The sequence below is a fragment of the Puma concolor genome, chromosome A1 (assembly GCF_028749965.1).
Source record: "Puma concolor isolate L17-30 chromosome A1, mPumCon1.1.hap2, whole genome shotgun sequence".
Classification (NCBI taxonomy): Eukaryota; Metazoa; Chordata; class Mammalia; order Carnivora; family Felidae; genus Puma; species Puma concolor.
Genome location: NC_141667.1, coordinates 167,763,296 through 167,777,807, shown reverse-complemented (window position 1 = coordinate 167,777,807; position 14,512 = coordinate 167,763,296). Strand labels below are relative to the sequence as shown.

The 14,512-nt window shown below is 41.8% G+C and overlaps 1 long non-coding RNA gene across 8 annotated transcripts in view; it reads left to right on the top strand.

Annotated features, from left to right (window-relative positions):
* Window positions 1–14,512, top strand: part of LOC147584635 (uncharacterized) — an 89,983-nt gene that overhangs the window by 34,244 nt on the left and 41,227 nt on the right. For all 8 annotated transcript variants that reach the window (XR_015251833.1, XR_015251823.1, XR_015251832.1 and 5 more), the window contains one exon: window positions 9,379–9,438. This is a non-coding gene — a long non-coding RNA (uncharacterized LOC147584635). The remainder of the gene's footprint in view (window positions 1–9,378; window positions 9,439–14,512) is intronic.

Genomic DNA, 14,512 nt, shown 5'->3' with positions numbered 1-14,512 from the left:
TTAATATTCATTTTGGGGTACATGAATCTCTTTTCTTCTTCCAGCTGACATATTTTGACTCTTGTATGTTTATTAGCATTTCATCTATAAACAGGGGTAGTAGAAATAGAAGGAGATCAAACTTAAGTTATTAAAGTGTGGCAGATGTTGTGGCCAAGAGAAAATGAAAGGTTTTTGGAAAATAAGATGGAGTTATTCAATCATTCATTTCAATTATATTGTTACCTAGTATCACAAATAATTAAGTTGGCTGTACATAGGAACTTAATCAGAAACAGAAGCATTTTTAGTGAATGCCTACTCATAAGGTTTACCTAGCTTGCATGCAAAACATTCATTTTAAATAATAATAATATTAATAATACATCAAAAGTTCTTGTGATCAGCAATTGAAATTTATTTTCAGTTATAAGGTTAATTCAACAGCTGAAGGCATATACCTTGAAGTATGAATTTATGACATAAGCCACTATCTCATTGGATATGCAGGGTAACAACCTCATTAAAACTACAGTGTGAAAAAGAGATTCATGTTATGTTTCACCAAGGTTAAAGGCAAAGGGATAGACTAAGTATTGGAAGAAGACAGTTAAGCAGAAAAATGCTCAGCCTGACATGTTATTATTTTTGTATATTTTGTACCAATAAAATATCAGATGAAGGGGCGCCTGGGTGGCGCAGTCGGTTAAGCGTCCGACTTCAGCCAGGTCACGATCTCGCGGTCTGCGAGTTCGAGCCCCGCGTCGGGCTCTGGGCTGATGGCTCGGAGCCTGGAGCCTGTTTCTGATTCTGTGTCTCCCTCTCTCTCTGCCCCTTCCCCGTTCATGCTCTGTCTCTCTCTGTCCCAAAAAATAAATAATAAAACGTTGAAAAAAAAATTAAAAAAAAAAAAATCAGATGAAAGAGACAAGTTACTTACCACCAGATGGGGGCAGAGGGGAAAAATATCAGGTTATATGATCTAGAGCCTATGTGATCATAGCTATAGTGACTCAAACAGCAATGTCAAGAGCTATTGGCTGATTAATAGTTTATATAATTTTTTTTGTTTTGATCTAGAGAGAAACATTTATTGAACATCTACTGTGCCAGGCAGTACACTAACATGATTTTTCACCTGCTAAGTTATATGATTCTTCGAATAACCTTGTGATTGCTGACAAATGAGAACATTTATTTTTGTTGACACTCATTAATAGATGCAGTCAGTATTTACAGTAGATGCAATCAGTATTGATCAAATGTTGGGATATTGATTATAATATGCAGATATAGATCTGAGGAAACAAAGAAGTAATATACTAAGATTGTAACTGAACCAGCGTGAGTTCACACCTCAGTGAGTCCGAACCTGTCCCAGGTTGAGTTGTCACACAAAATAACTTCATTTGCAGAAAATAAGGAGATCATGGGGAATAGCTTCCAAAGCCATGACTCCCTGAGTGAGAGAGAATGTGTTCCTTTGATTTAGGGTTAGGATGTATACTTTGATTGGGATGCCTTGTCATCCTATGTTGAGGTGAGCATAAGGTTGTGCATGCGCCTTAAGGAAACATGCCTATACACACATTGTATGTTATGTAAATGACACTTGTGTTCCTCTTCGGGTGGAGATTTTAGTATTATAATGGGTAAAGGTGGTTGTCGGTCACTCTGGGGGTCACTCCATTACCCATTTGTGCAGGTGCAAATCAGGGGTTAAGCTCAAATTGGTCTGGGTGGTCTGGGCCAGCTGGAGGTCTTGTCAGGGAGGTCGCTATTGCTCAAGAGGTGGTTTCACTTTCCATTTGCCTGAGTTCAGAGATAAACTGGAAAGAAGAGCTTAAGGAAAAATGTGGGACCAAGGTCGGTGAGTACACGCAGGGGGGAAGTAAAGGTCAAGTATGGGGTCTAGCTGGTGACCCGATGACTTCAGAGCACTTTCCTTGACATTATACTCAAATCTAAAAACATGTTTGAACCATTAATGATAGTACAATACAAAAAGACAGCTGGTTAGTGATGATCATTAGTTTAATGGTTTTGTAGGATTATTAGCATCGCTCTATTTCATCTACAGACTCTATCCTTAGCAGTCTGTCCTTTAGATAGTTATTCTTGGTAAATAAGGAACCAGGTGTGGTGATTTAAAAATCTTCCCACAAATTCTTTGACACTCTTTTCTTCAAAAAGTCAAGCAGAATTCTGCTTCCCTTGAGTGTGGGCCAGACTTTGTAAGTATGGTGAAAATGAAGGTGTGTGACTTCAAAGATTAGGTCATAAAAGAGATTGCATCTTCCTCATTGCTCTCTCTTGGATTACTCACACTAGAGAAAGCCAGTGGTCACACTGTGAGGACACTTAAGCAGCCCTACAGAAAGATCCATTGTGGTGAAGGAATAAGACCTTCTAAGGCCAAGAGGCAATGAGAAATGAGGCCTCCTGCCAACAGCCATGTGAGAGTGTCATCTTCCAGCCCCCGTCAAGCACATCCTCCAGCCCCCGTCAAGCCTTCAGATGACTGTAGCCCTGGATCATATCTTAACTGCAACCTCATGAGAGACCTTGAGCCAGAGCCACCAGATAAGCCACTTCTGAATTCCTTACCCACAGAAACCATGAGATAATACACGTTTATTTTTTCAAGCCACAAAGTGTTGGATAATTTATTATACAACAAAAACTAATTAATATACCAAGAGAGAGGATATATGTGTCAGCACCAATTAATCTGTATTATTGGAAGGAAACAAATTGTTTGGGCTTGAGAAAACAGAGCCTAAAGTCAAGATTGCATGCTTTTTTTTTTTTTTTTTTAATATTGGAGATACAATCTGAAGGAAGCAAGAGTGAGGGAAAAAGAAAAGTTAGGCAACGAAGACAGGAAAAAATTCAAAGTGGTGCTTAGCAAAGTTGGCTACAGTTACTCAGGATGACAGAGTTGATTGCTCAGTCACAGGAGGTGTCTCTAGAAGGGTGGAGAGGTGATATGATATCATTGTGCCTTAGAGCAATCAAGTGGGGAGGGAGGGAGAGGAATTTATCTGCTAGCTTCTTCCTGTCTGTCTCAGGTCAAAGTACTTCCTATGGGGCATTAACTCTTCACACGCCTTAGTAATAGCATTCTGTCACTCTGGACAACTACTGGGAAAGCTAGACTCTCCAAGGCTCATGTCACATCGGATCTGGGTGCTGGGACTCTTGTAGTTCTTGCAATGGTGAAGGTATAGAAGCCATGACAAAGCCTGACTCTTGTGCTCTGGAGAGGCTAAGAAATTTGTTGGTGTCTGGAGACAGGAAAAGAGGACTGCAGAAATATATGTCTTGACTGGAGCCATTCTGGCAAGGAGGTGAAGAAAGGAGCTGAGACCCAGGGGCAGATGGAACTGGGTGGATCAGGGATGAGGCATGTGCTGGGCTGGTATCCAGTTAAATACACACCATAATTGTGTACAAAGAGTAGTGCTTTGACAGAGGACACAAGATTATCCTTGCAAAAGCAGCATCTGGTAGCAAGTAGGAGTTTAGGTTCTGGAGTTTGAACCGCTGCCCCTATATTTCCTACTTAGGTGACCTTGCATACACCGTATAACCTTTATGGATCTCAGCTTTCTCGTCTTTAAAATAGAGATAATAATAGTACCTACAACCTCAGGAAGTTTAAATGAGTTAATAGACCTACAATACTTGCAATAGTGTTTGACATAGAGTAAGTGCTACATAAGCATTGGCTATTTCTGATATTACTGCCTACCAGTAGCTTACACATCTTAAGAATAAATAGACAACAGCATAAAACATGAAACTAATAAGTAAGGGGATGAAACACTTACAGTGAATGGAGATCAAAGCCAAATTAAAAATTTTGCATGTAAAAGGCAAGGTAGATATGTAATTAGAGTGGCAAATGAACCACAGAGTGCTTCTGTTAACTTGCATTTAGGGAATACAAATATGGTGGATTCTTATGATTATTTCTGACTCCATGATGAGCGATTGGTTGAAAGTACAGAAATAACAATACATTTATTAGCTACCGCCTGTGTGCCAGGGATTACATAAGGTATTTCACAGGCTGATTTGTATAGACTGGCCAAGGGGGAAAGTCCACATCTTTTATGCTCTATTACTAATCTGGTTGGACTTGGGATATGATATAGTTAAAAATCCCCAAATCAAAAATCAAGTAAAGGAGATTGGCCTTAACTCACATAGGCCTCCATGTGAAGAAAGCAGGGGCAGGAAACACGGAAAGTAAAAAACAAACTTAAGTCAGCCTGCCAGTCACACCTGGAAGGCTGGCCACCCTTGGTCAGGAGTGAAGAAGAAATTGTGTATCAATTCAACAAATATTTCATACTAATGCTCATTACATACCAGGCATCTTGCTAGACTCAGGGTCTACAAATATGAAAGACAAAAATTCTCAACCCTACCATGGTCTAGTGGGGTGTTGAAGACTAATTCAAAAAATGGTTCTATTTCAATGACAATTGTATAATGATTGTGTATACAGGTGCACATAAAAGTGACATGGGACTCACCGTCCTCTGTAATCAACTATGACACCGGTCAAATGTAGGAAATCCTGCTCTCAGGTATTTGACAATAGCGCCGTCTGAAGAAGGAAAACTAACAATGTGAATCCTATAGTGGTCTCAGATTTCCTGAGAGGGAAAACAAACAAAACATACTGGGCGCACTGAGCTGAGAAGACAGGAGGAGGGAGCTGGAATTTGCAGAGCAGAGAGCTAAAGAAGGAAGCTGCTGGGAGGAAGAGGTCCAGAGATCTGCATGTAGGTTTGCCCTTGATCTTTGGCTGACCACTAAGCTGCATAAGCCAAGGATGAAACTCCACAAGGCTGGGTGAAGGGTAACTAGTATGGGACTGTGAATGAATAATTCCAAGAGCTGACACAGCATTAGGAGAAGTCTAATTTCTGACAAGTCAGAAGGAATACCTCGGGCGTTCAGTCAAGCCTTCAGAAGATCATGCCTTAGCAGAGACTCCAAGAGTTCGTGCCTCAGCCCTGGAGCTAAGATGGCTCCAGAATTAAGGTTACTCTGAACCTACACTTATGGAGCCTAAAAAACAAGTATCTGGAGGTTCAAACTGATGTTTAAGTACCTGCCAAAACAAACACAATACTCCTTAAGGAAAACAACAACATTCAGTAGTCACATAATATTCTCAAAATCCACCACCCAGTGAAAAATTATTAGATATGAAAAGAAGCAAAAAAATATGACCTATAATTAGGGGGGAGGTAGGTCAATGGAAATAGGTTTAGAAATGACAGAGATGGTGGAATGAACAGGCAGGAATTTTATTTTTTTTGTTTTTTATTTAAAAAATTAATTTATTGTCAAATTGGCTTACACACAACACCCAGTGCTCATCCCAACAAGTGCCCTCCTCAATGTCCATCACCCATTTTCCTTCTCCCCGCAACCCTCCCTGTCCACCTTTAGTTTGTTCTCTGTATTTAAGAGTCTCTTGTGGTTTGCCTCCCTCCCTCTCTGTTTGTATCCATTTTTTTCATCCCCCATGGTCTTCTGTTAATTTTCTCAAGATCCACATCTGAATGAAAACATATGATGTCAGATAAGAACTTGAAAACTACTAGCAGAAACATGCTAAAAGACTTAAAGAAAACGTGAATACAGCAAGAACAGAAATTAAAGATCAAAGAAGAACCAAATGTAATTATAAAACTGAAAAATACAATATCTGAAATACAAAATGAACGAGATGGGCTTAGGAGCTGATTGGACACTATAGAAATAAAGGTCAAAGACCTTGAAAATAGCAGTAAGAACTATTAAAACTAAAGCATAGAAGATGATGATTTCGGGAATTATCACAAAGCCATGAGATACACGTCACACGTCAATATGATACCCGTTTTACAGGTGAGGAAGCCGAGGCATGAGGCTGTTGAGGAGCTTTGGGAAAGGTCACACGGTTGTAAGTGTGGGGTTGGGGAGAATGCTTGGTCGCAGGGGTGAGAGGGAGGGAATAGCAGCGAGGAGGTGAGTATTACCGGCCCTGAGTCTGGGAGGGCTATGTTGCCTCTCAGGGAAGAGAGGAGTGGAATTCAGGCACAGGAAGAAGAGAAGACAGAGAAGCATAAAGACCGAGGAGGACTTATTCTCATATTTTAGTTTCCCCAGTGAGTTAGATAGCCATGCCCATTTAGTAGAGAACCAGGCTGGTTTTATCCACCTCAGAAAATATCCCCTTCCTTTTTTTTCTTTCTCTTTGTGATGTGAACCTTAATATTCTCTCTGGCTCCTTCACTGAGCCCACCAGATGGCTAGGTGTGGATGGAGCTTGGTGCCCTGGGGGAGTCACCTTCTTGGGCCCATGCTCTCCGTGTACATGCTGGAGGGTTCCTTGTGCCCTGCATCTGGTTCCATAGCCCAAACTTCAACATGTAGAACGATTCTCAACAGGTAGAACAGCGGGTCCGATGTTGAAGAATTTCCATGCTTGGCTTGGCTCTCCCTGAACCCAGAGGAGGAGATATCTTTTATGTGTTTTTTTTTTTCTCAATATATTAAAAAGAAAATTTTTTAAATTTATTTTTGAGAGAGAGAGAGAGAGAGCACGTGAACAGGGGAGGGGCAGAGAGAGAGGGAGACACAGAATCAGAAGCAGGCTCCAGGTTCTGAGCTGACACCACAGATCCCAACGTGGAGCTCAAACTCATGAACCGCGAGATCATGACCTGCACCGAAGTCAGATGCTCAACCGACAGAGCCACCCAGGCACCCCCTCAATATTTTTTTTCTCAGCTCAAAAGTTATAAAATTTTAAAATCCAAGATTAATATCATCTTTTTGAGATCTTTATTCCAAGTTTCTCAGAATACATAAAACCTATTACCTCTTGCTATGGACAGAGTCCCACTCCAAATTCATATATTGAAGCCTTGACCCCCAGTGTGACTATATTTGGAGATGGGGCCTTTAGGAGGTAATTGAGGTTAAATGAGGTTGTTGTAGGGGCATGATCTGATAGGATTGGTGAGCTTCTAAGAAGAGATACCACACGGGGGCCTGGGTGACTCAGTTGGTTAAGCGGCCAACTTCAGCTCAGGTCATGATTTCTTGGTTTATGAGTTCAAGCCCTGTGTCGGACTCTGTGCTGACAGCTCCGAGCCTGGAGACTGCTTCGGATTCTGTGTCTCCCTCTCTCTCTGCCCCTCCCTCACTCACGCTCTGTCTCTCTCAAAAATAAATAAACATTAAAAAAATTAAAAAAAAAAAAAAAGAAGAGATACCACCAAGAGCTCTCCCCCTCCCTTTCTCTCTCTGTAACCCTGGAACATGGAGATCCTCTCCCCACCAATATCCCCATTTTCTACAAGGAGAAACTGAGGGTCAGGGTGGATGAGGAATCAGTGGATAATCAAGCGGCACAGGAGGTCTGTTGCGAGTCCGAGGCCTGTGCTCTGAGCTACCATGTTACCTGGATCCCAAGCACAGAAACGAATTTTGGAAGCAATGGTTCAACATCTGCTTTTTGTTGGCGGCTGCCAGCCCAGGACATCTCCTTTTCATCGTGTTCTGTGTCTGAACGTTTGGCGTAGCACTTGGAAGCCCATGAGCCTGATACTGTTCATACATGTCAGTTGTATGACATGTTGGCCAGGTGTCCTCTGGCCTCTGACAGTCCCCTGTCGTGTGGTGAGGGGAGGCAGACTGCTGTTCGTCTGGACTCTGACCGCAGCGCCACAAATGCTTTGATATCTGTCGAAAACCAGTGCCGTTTTGTTAATCAGACTGTCATTCATCTAAGGGCGGTGTGGTGAGACGCGCATGGCGACAGTTACCTATTAATTTTAGTGGTGACGTAGGTAAGGAGTGTTCATTCTCAGGGCAGCACTGAAGCTGGTGTAGACCAACGTGAAACACAGAGCCACCCACCTGGACACAAAAGGAAAAAAATACCAGGAGATGAGGCAAACTGCTTTTGCAAATATTTTCAAGAAGAGAGACTTTGAAGTCATGGTCCTCCAAAAATTGCATGCAAACTTCAGTGTGTATGTACCGATGTACTACCTTTTTTTAGAAGATTATTTTTTAAAGCTGTCTGTGACTTATAAGAGGTAAAAAAAAAAAACCAAAAAACACGAACACTTCTGCTTCAGCAAGAAGCGCTATGGATTCTTTGCTTATCACAGCTGAATTCAGGTTTTACTTGCTGAACTAAAGCAGTTGCTTGTCCCAACGACAGACATTTAGAGAGACGCAGGCGCCATATCTGTTGGAGCCAGAAAGGCTAACATTTAATACTAGATACAGAGACAAACACGAGCCTACATAGGTCCTGCCCTCTACTGGGTTACATCCTGGGGTGTCAGCCCCAAAGAACAAAATTTGAGACCTGTTTCAAGATTCTACCTTTTCCATCTTTATATAACTATATGCTATAGATATATAACTACCATATATGTAGTCATACACTTTAAACATAAATACACATCTACACACGTACACACACATACACACACATATACACACATACATACAAATATACATACACATACATATACACAGACACACTTATACACATACACACATTCAAACACAAATACACACATACACACACATATACACATACACGTACACACATATACATGCATACATATATACATACACATATACACACATATACATGCCTACATACATATACACAGATATATACACACATACACACATTCATACACATATACACATGTACACATACATACACATATACACATATACACACATACATACACAGATACACATGTACACACATATACACATACACAGATACACACGTATATACACACGTACACATACGCATATAACACATACACACACATACACATACACACGTACATATTCATACACATATACACACACATATACACCCATACATATACACATACACATATAACATGTACACATATTCATACACATATACATATACATATATACACACAGACACAAATATACACATGTATACACATACACAAATATACATACACAGACACACACATACACATATACACGTGACACAATACATATACATACACACATATACACACATATACACATACATACACATATACACATGTACACACATACACACATATACACATACACATGTATACACATATACATATACATACACATATATACACACATACAAACCTATGAACACGTACACACATACATACATATGTACGTATATACACAAACACACACTCATGTACACACACATATACACACGGACACACATATACACACATTTCCTAAGTGTATGTATATTCCCGTGTGTGTGTGTGTGTGTGCACTACTATAGTACACATACTATATTTACAGTCTCTTTTCCTACTTCTATAGGTTTCAAAATGCAGAAACGTCCCGGACACGCCACATGCCCCCTTGTGAAACGATGGATGGGTAAGCTGACTGGAATGTCCTGGCAAAGGACAAAGATGTGAAATAACCGGTTCAAAGTCACCCTTCAGGTCTGGGAGAGAGCCTCAGCTGCCTCTGTCGCTGAAATTCTTCATTCCCGAGGCAGGGTCAGCCCTCTCGGAGCAGAGTGTGGCACGGGACCAAGGTAGAATGACACAAAACGAAGGGGCTTCTGCTCTGCCGGTTCGTGAGCGTGCATTGTGCATCATATGAGAAGTTATTTCTCCTAAGGACCATCTTTAACTTCAGCAATATGTCCTAAAGATGTCTTACAAGGGCAATCAAGATTTAGCCAGGGGGCTAAGTGGGAGGAAGTTATAATGTACAAGGTGAGTCTTTTGAGACTCTGAAAAACCCATTAACGGAGAAGTTATTAATGTCTTTTTTTATGCAGCCATAGTGCAGAGGCAGACCCCAAAGAAACCAATCCACATTATGAAACGTTTTACAGAAATCCATTTTTAAAAATAGGAGAATGCTCTAAATGGAGTCTGGAGGTGGGAACGGAATACGTGTCTGGCCTCCTGGGCCAGCTGCAGATTTTCTAAAGAATAAAGGGAAATTCTCCTTAGCCTTCACTTTGAGACAAAGAAATAGAATGAAAACTTCTACTGTAAGATTTGGTTATCTCTTCTATTTTTCTTGTTCTCACATTTAGTTTTCTTCCTTCCTTTCGTGTACTTTCCCTACCCAAACCTAATATCTTCAGGCCTCTGTTAACTTGGATTTAACTTTAAAAATAGCAAATTATTAAACCTTCATTAGGCATGAATGTGATATACAGTTAAGTGAGTTCCTCTAAGAATGGTAGAATATAAGGGCAGGTTTTCCATCCGTAAATATGGCGCCTCTGGACTATTATCAGAGGGAATGAATGCACTCAGATGTGTTTTCCCCCACAGAGGGGAGAGATTTGCTTTCATTTTCACTCAACTAAAATCTCTTCATAAACAGAAACTGTGACTTGTTCATTTTTACCTCCCTTCCTCATAGCACAGCCCTGGTACACAGCCGGTGATCAGCAAACAGTTACTGGTCAGCTGAAGCAATTCTAAATTCATCAAATCTACAGTTCACCGTTACAGCCAGAGATTTCCTTCTAGAAGCCAGACTCTTTGCCAATTGCTGTGTCTTCAGAGACGAGTAGGATGTGGCTCTTAGTGTCAACGACCTTAGAGTTGGGTGGAGTCATGGTGAAGGGGGGCATTTCTGCCAGTGGTGGGGTCAGGAAGAGACAGGAAATACAGGCAGGTGGTTGCTAGGTAGACACAGGAGGAAGGACATTGTGGAGAGAGGGTCATAGATAAGGCCAAAGCCAGGAAGGAGTCAGGCTGCTGTACACAGAGGGTATGTAGACACCTGACCGGCCAACATGCCTGGTGACCATGTAAGAGAGCTGGTGAAGGCTAACGTTGGAGACCGAACGTGCGGGGGTCACAGCGGAGGACCTGAGGATCTGTGAACCGCGCCCTGACACCCCAGCGTGTTCTGATCAGATCTTTTCATGCTCTTGAAAAGCATCTTTTTAAATGGTAAGATGCGCACAGGCACAGAGAAGTGGATGAACGACAGAATCAGCTGTTCAGTAAATGCAAAAATGTTTCTTGAATCCTGTTCTTTTAATTGCCAGGGTGTAGCGATAGGTGGAAAGAAAAGTATCAAGCCCAAAGAAACACCAACTAAAATTTAAAAAATCCCTGGAATTTGCTCAGGGTTGGTCCAGTGGCCATGGCGTGCTTTTGTGTACCCACAATATCTTCAAAGGCAAACCTTGAGGGAAATACGGTCTGTGAGGAGCCCGTTCGTGACCCAGTAGGTGATCCTTTGATCACTCACCAGGGCTCGCTCACCTGGAACAGGTTTCTGGCTGCTGGTTTGGGGAGTGATCAGAAGTTTAGCTGTGGGGGTCTTTGATAAGTCACTAATTATTTTCACTCATTAAAAGAAAGTGTTGGAGGGGTGCCTGGGTGGCTCAGTTGGTTGAGCGTCCGACTTCAGCTCAGGTCATGATCTGGCAGTCTGTGAGTTTGAGCCCCACATCGGGCTCTGTGCTGACAGCTCAAAGCCTGGAGCCTGCTTCGGATTCTGTGTCTCCCTCTCTCTCTGCCCCTCCCCTGCTCATGCTCTGTCTCTCTCTCTCTCTCTCTCTCTGTCAAAAATAAATAAACATTAAAAAAATTAAAAAAAAAAAAGTGTTGGAATAAATGATCCCTTTAGCTCTCAAATTCTCAGCCAGTAGCAATTTCTTACTTGATCCTCATTTTTCATGAGACAATAAATAACCTTTATCTTTTCTCTTTATCTAGAAGTTAATTTGTCTTCTACTCCATGTTCTGCATTTTCCCTTCTCTTCTTGGCTTTTCCCATTCGTCCCCTTAAGTTTCTTTACTTGGACTCAGAAAAAAATAAAAGAAAAAAGAAAGAGAAACTTCCCTTTGGTGACAGCTAAAGTTAAAACACAGATATGAGAGATTACCTTTAATGGTTAGAGCTGTGCTGGAGAGTTTTAAGAGGATATTTCTGAATTCATTGAATTTTAAACTTACTGAAGTGGGTTTTAACCTTTTATTGAGAATTTGATAAAAAAAATTGGTTTCCATCTCCACTCACTCCCCCTAATTTTGCATCAAGTAACAGGAAACCGTCTTTCTCCATAAACCCACTCTGGGAGCTCAGGTTGGAAATGCTTTGCATCCACAGGCATCGAAGGTGGACCAGGGGTGGATGATTGTCCACGCACATGTTGAGTTCATTTAAAGCACACCCTGATTTTGTTTTCTCTCTTTTGCTTTTTTTCTAACTCCCCTCTGTAACCTGCAGCCCTCACATGGGGGCAAGTCACAGTTTTGCCAGGTGGCTGGTCGGAAAGAGCATGTATGCTGTCCCGTGGCCCCCACTCTAGGCCACTCAGCTGGGAAAGGCCTCTTGTGGATTTCAAGCTGCAGGGGAAATGCAAACCAGGTTTCTGGGCTCTGAAATAGTAATAAAATGTGGCCAGGAGCTCAGCTGTGGGTAGGTCTCCCCATGTAAACCTTTTTATTTTATGACGTATCCGAAATGGCCTGCTCTGAGTTTTATAGTTATGATCAGTCAGAAACCTCAGATTGTACCTACTGTGTGGAAGAGGTGGAGGGTCAGGTACACGTTTCGTGGTTGTCTTTAGCACAGTAGGGATTCCTTGCGCGGTAGTGAGTGTTCCGGGTGGGTGAAGTTTGTAGCCTGTACATTTAGATAGCGGTTGCTGAACAGCAGCGTGTGTTGGGGGTGGGGGGGATGACTGATGGAAGTGCACGTGCATGTGTGCAAGGGCACGTGTGTGTCTTGTTCACCAGCCAGGCTCTACCTGCTGTGAAGGAAGCTCCGGGAGCCCTTTTGCTTCATCATTTTTAAATGTTCAAGTTAAAAAAAAAATGAGCACTTGAGACATTAAAATAGCATCCAACAGTACTCAACCATCTGGTTCGTCAGGGTGACTTTTCGGAGATAAAGATTTTTTTCTTAAGGACTAAATGGTCTCATTTGGCAACTTCAACATGCCAGCAATGATCAGCATTGTTTGCGTGGTATCTCCTAATGCTGGAAATAACGCAAACAGGAAAACAAAGTCATTTTTTGTTGAAAGAACATCCTTGTAAATACCACACGGCGTGAGGTTTGGTAGGTACTCCTCAAGTGTTCCACAATATTATGATTGAAAGAAGATTATCTTTCCATTTTTCATCAGGTTGCATTAATTTTGCAACTTTTGCTTTTTTATTATGTCCATTTTTGTTTTGTTTTGTTTTTTGGGAGAGTGCAAGCAGGGGAAGGGCAGAGAGAGAGGGAGACAGAGGATCCCAAGAGGGCTCCGTGCTGACAGCAGAGTTCTCATGTGCAGATGTGTGTGAGAAGGGAAGATCCTAAGAGGTCAAGTGCACTCCCGTTGTCTGGACTGCCAAGGGGTCCTCATAGTGATCGTCGGGACTCTGGGCCACTGAGGAATTTAAGATGGTTCTTTGAGACTTTCTGCTATGCCACCTGCAAGTCTGGATGGAGGGATCATTGATCTGATTGATCAAAGATCCTCATCTGGGTGACCTCCTTCAAAATCTCCAATTGTCCCCACCTTTGCTCTGAGCACTGCCATACTAGCAATGCAGTGGGAAATACAGCAGAGTGGGAAATGATGTTATTTTCTCCTGTACCTGCTTTGTTCATTCTCTCAAGATGACTTTAGGTGGTAAGGTGCTGTTAGTTGAGCTAGGCATATGTGTTAGTTTCCTATTACTGCTGTAACAAATGACCGCACACTTAATGGGGTCAAATAAAAAACAAATGTGGACTTAGGTAAGAAGGCACTGTATTCAAAAGGATTATTGCAAGAGAAGTGGAGGGACTATTGAAACAGGGAGAACATTCTGTCCACGAGATCTGCAAACATCTTCTAGGTCAGGCAGGAAAAGTATTCTGTCTTATAAAGAGGAGTGAATAAGGCTAGTAGAACTGGGTATGTGCAGCAGGATGATAGGACAGTAGAGCAGAGAATGTGTTACCCTGAGGCCAGCCTGTTCATAAGAGAGAAAGAGGGGCTCCGGTTGAGGGTGGGTCAAAGTTCAGGGACCTGGAGGAAAGAAAGAAACTTAACTGATGTTGGGTTAACATGGATTTTGCTCCAATTGTCATTGTGGACAAACAGTCCATTGAATCATGTATGGAGCAAAGAATGTGGATATGGAGTGTCTGCGTCTGGCCTTGTCTTTGGGAAACAAGAGGGGCATCCTTGAGTCTTATCTAAGTCACTCGATGAAGAGAGGTTCTTTGCTGTTTCCCAGAGTATAAAATGGTGGTATTTTTTTTTTTTTTTTTTTTTTTTTAACATCATCTGTTTTTCCGGACTACAGGGTTCAGGTCAAATTCGAAGTTGTCAGTGCCTGAAAACAATGCAAATTATTATCTTACATTCTGGGAGGTGGAAGTCTTATGTGGGTATCGCTGGACTAAAATCATTGTGTTGGCAGGGATGTGCTCCCTTCTGGGGGCTCCAGGGGAGGATGGGGAGGATTTATTCCCTTGAATT